The 4,129-nt window shown below is 44.7% G+C and overlaps 1 long non-coding RNA gene and 3 other non-coding genes across 4 annotated transcripts; all 4 read right to left on the bottom strand.

Moving 5' to 3' along the window:
- Positions 1-365: 365 nt before the first annotated feature.
- On the bottom strand, positions 366-3,921 carry LOC132439024 (uncharacterized). Its single transcript, XR_009522263.1, has 5 exons — positions 3,775-3,921; positions 3,312-3,421; positions 1,870-1,934; positions 1,461-1,541; positions 366-601 (listed from the first exon to the last, which is right to left on the bottom strand). It is a non-coding gene; the product is annotated as an uncharacterized lncRNA (long non-coding RNA).
- LOC132439045 (small nucleolar SNORD12/SNORD106) lies at positions 1,700-1,791 on the bottom strand. Its single transcript, XR_009522278.1, has one exon. It is a non-coding gene; the product is annotated as a small nucleolar SNORD12/SNORD106 (small nucleolar RNA).
- On the bottom strand, positions 2,009-2,099 carry LOC132439043 (small nucleolar SNORD12/SNORD106). Its single transcript, XR_009522277.1, has one exon. It is a non-coding gene; the product is annotated as a small nucleolar SNORD12/SNORD106 (small nucleolar RNA).
- On the bottom strand, positions 3,497-3,587 carry LOC132439046 (small nucleolar SNORD12/SNORD106). Its single transcript, XR_009522279.1, has one exon. It is a non-coding gene; the product is annotated as a small nucleolar SNORD12/SNORD106 (small nucleolar RNA).
- Positions 3,922-4,129: the final 208 nt, after the last annotated feature.

The raw sequence follows: 4,129 nt of genomic DNA on the forward strand, positions 1-4,129 counted from the left end.
GTGGCAAAAAAAAAGTAATATACCCCTTTAGCGAGTTTTCTATTTACCGGATGCACTAGGTCCACACACTCAAGGGACTTGGAGTCAACATCAGGAATCAGATTAGAAGGTACAAAGTCAAAAAAACCCACAATGGAATCCTATCTTCCTAAGATTAGTCATATCAAGTATCTGGGACAGAGTAGGGAAGTTAAAGTGAAACCAGATTAGCCCTATGTCACTAGTCTGTTTGGAACTTTCCATGTTTAAACATTAAAATTTTAAGTTTAATATTAAAAGCTCTCTCTGCCCCTAGAGCTTTTTACCTTAAGTATCATTTGGTTCAAGGTCTCTATCTCCAATGACCAAATACAACAGTATTTTGATTCAAAGGATTTTATTTTCTTTCTCCAGATAGGAAGGCTACAAAGTTAGAAATTTTTATCTAAGTTTAATATAATACTTGATTCTTCAAAACAGCCAGAGGCTTTTCAGCTCTGGACACTCAGGTTACACAGCAACCTTATGAGACTGATTCAACCGGAACCTTCATGCTTTCTCAGTAAACAGGGTCATCTTTTTCCAAGAGACCTTGCATTCCAACTCCACAGTTGAGAAACTCCTTAAAAGAAAAAAGATACATCACGATCAGGACTTCATTCTAATGTAAACTGATATAAACAGCTACTTGTTTGGGATGTGGAAGTATCTAGACTTCAGGAACTAGGTGGATGTTGAATTAAGTACCAGACCGAGGAGAGACTTCCAACCTCTCGAGTCTGGCACCTCACTGAAGTCTGTGTTGTTCCTGATAACGTCAAAATGTTCATCATCAATCTACAGCCTTTCTAGGTACAGTAAATAGAGGTAAGGGAGACAAACCCAGGACCACACCAAAAGTTATGTTGATTCTAGAGGGACTTAACACAAATGAAACTCATTCAAAAGATACTTTAGGGACAAATGGGGGCATCTGAAATATAAAGTGGATAAGCAGACATTAGGGATACAAAGTGTTATTTGTTTAAAAATAAAGGAGGCAGGAGATAGAGACTGCCTGTCTCCTTGGCTTGCTCACTGTGATGCAGCAAGCCACTGTGTTCCTTACCCATGGGGTAAGGAACTGAGGTTGGCCTCCAGCTAACAGTGTGAAGAATTCAACCTTTCAAAAAAAAATTACAACCAATTTCAATCTCAACTCAAAAGATGGCTTGGAGCTCCTCATCTCGTATTATCTGCCAAGGCAGAATTAAGTTTTCATTTAATTTTTCCCCCTTTCTTAGGGAAAGACCTGGTAGTACCAATAGGTCAACAGTACTGCCAAGGACACGATCTTCCCCTCCTGTTTTGCCCAACTTGGAACTGGGTACTCAAGTTACTCCCAAGTGGGCAAACCCAACACCTCTCTACCCTGAGCACATTTAGTAATCATTTTACTAAGGAGGGGTTAACACCTAGATAACAATTTGCAGAAACCTCACCTGTTACAGGACAGACTGAACCAAGCTGAGATCAGGCTGCAATCAACCTACTTACGCCCTGACGCACAAAGGGCTCTGGTCCTGTAGGAAGTTAACAGATGAAGCCAAGATAAATGACTTGAATGATGGAAGAGGGAAAAACCCCATAAGGCAAGCCCAATTCCCACTAAAAAAAGCCCCACAGAAAGTAGTCTGTTGGTGGTTAAGCAGAAAACAGATAAATAGAAGTTATCTTTGTGGCCAATGCATCAGACAAAACTGGCTAATAGTTCAGTTAGATCAACAGGGTCGATCTGACGGGGAAAAAAGTTAAGTCATCAGCTGCAATGGCCATACGAGTCACAGAAAGTAGAAAGCAATGGGGATAACCTCTTTCAAAGAAAAGCAGTTAATAATGGACGTGACTTACCAATTCTCTCCCAATCCTGGATCCATCATGGTCCATTCAAAGTCTGCTTTCTGCCAACAGTGAACCTGAGATGAAAACAGAAACATGACCGCCAGTCAGCTAGATACCCAAAGGAATGGGGGACAGAGGAGATGCTCAAGCTGGCATATCAGACAGAAACTGGCTTAGAGAAGTTAGATCAACATGGTCGATCTGTCGGGGAAAAAAGTTCAGTCATCATTTATGCCAGCAGGAAGCTTTTCGCCTCTACAGAAAGAACCCTGGGGACTTCCCTGGTGGTGCAGTAGTTAAGGATCCGCCTGCCATTGCAGGGTACATGGGTTCAAGCCCTGGTTCGGGAAGATCCCACATTCCGCGGAGCAACTAAGCCCTTGTGCCACAACTACTGAAGCCCACATACCTACAGCCTGAGCACCGCAATGAAGAGCAGCCCCCGCTTGCCCCAACTAGAGAAAGCCCGTGCGCAGCAACGGAACGCCCAATGAAAGAAGGGAGGGAGGGAAGGAAGGAAGGAGGGAGGGAAGGAAGGAAGAAAAAAAGAAAGAACCCTGAACTAGGAATAAGATTTGGTTCGTCTGTTTCTCTACCTTCGACTTCATGCAGTATTTCAGCACTTCTGTGTCCTGTTCTCGGCAATGAGATAGTAGCTAAGACAAATACCTCTGACTTCTGTGCTTACATTTGATAGAGGCCAGCGTGGCTGGCAAGAATTGTGGGGAAATGGCTGGGTTTTACTTAGGTGACTGCAGGGTTTCGACTATGTGTTAGGATGTTACACTTTAATGCAAGATGTCATCACTTAAAACGCGACTTAATACTCTGGGACAGCAAGGTTTAAGGAACACTTCGTCCAAGAAGTCCCACCCTTAACGTGCATTTCTGGACTCAGTTAAGGAGTTGGTAATTAAAGCAAATAGGCCAACAGAAACACATTTGGCTTTCCTTAAAAATGTCATCACACCTAAATGGGAAGGAAATCTGAAAAGAGGGGATATATGTATACATGTAACTGATTCACTTTGCTGTACAGCAGAAACTAACACAACATTGTAAAGCAACTCTACGCCAATAGAAATTTTTAAAAAATGTCATCACATTATCCATCCACTTGGAAGCTTAAGTTTAAAAGAAAGCTGTTTATTAAGAAACAAGTGAAGGAATGGCATCTGAAAATGTGCCTTAAACAGCATTACAAAGACATTTAAAATTTAACACCTATTCACTTTCAAGAGATAATTCACTTATTTCACTTTGTAATAAGATATGTTTTTGTGAATTATAATAAAACCAAGCACCCAGAACACCTCAAAGAAAACCTAGTAACTAAAATATGCTAATTGGCTGCCCTTAATCATCTTTTCTTTCCCTCCAAGCTGCCTAGCAAACTAAGAGGCTCCTTAGAGCATGCGTTTCTTACAATAGGCCAAAAGACAAATGCTTACTCCAGAGGTCAGGAGATTGAAGGTTGTTCATGTCTACACGTGGTTTCCTTGAAGGCCCAGCAGGGACCCCTTCCTCCAAGATCCATTCTGTATGCTGTGATCGCGCAAACCTGCGAACCAACAAAGAAAGGTCATCAAGCGCCATCTTCCCACAGTCGGAAGAGAACATGGCAGCGCCTTTTGAGGCCGGTGTCTCAGAACTAACTGGCAAGTATTCAAAGACATCAGCATTGTCGATCTGATGGGGAAAAAAGTGAAGTCATCATTTACACCAGCCGAAGACTCCTCAGACCCGAGCACAAGGCGCGGGCTTTTCCAGCTCTAACTGATCTCCCCAAAGGCGCTGAGGCCTATTTAGAGTCAGAGCAGAGGCAACCACGAGGAGAGGGGGCCACCGGTAGGGGCGACCGCACAAAAAAGGGAAAAAGAGGCACAGAGATCTCGAAGCGAGGTTTCCACTCACCACATACAGTAGTAAACCCTGGTTGCCGGGATGGGACGACACGGGAGGAGAAACAGAGGAGCTACGGCGAAGAACTGACAGCACCGAGGACGGAAAAGAACAAGCAGCTCCAAAGCCTCCCTTATATAACCAGAGGGGACTCACGCCTGCGCACTGGGCCCGAGGCGCTTCCTCCCCGCCCCCCAAGCCGCGCCACGCGAGGCCCTCTGGGAAATGTAGTCGCCGCGCCGCCCAGGCGGAGGAGGCCTAATGGTTGTCAAGGCGACACTAGCCCCGCCCCTTCCCGGTACACACGAGGCCACCCGGGCTCGTCGGCCTCGCCGCCATGTCGCGCTTCACACGCACCAAGCTGTCC

This window comes from Delphinus delphis, chromosome 15 (assembly GCF_949987515.2).
Source record: "Delphinus delphis chromosome 15, mDelDel1.2, whole genome shotgun sequence".
NCBI classification, from domain to species: domain Eukaryota; kingdom Metazoa; phylum Chordata; class Mammalia; order Artiodactyla; family Delphinidae; genus Delphinus; species Delphinus delphis.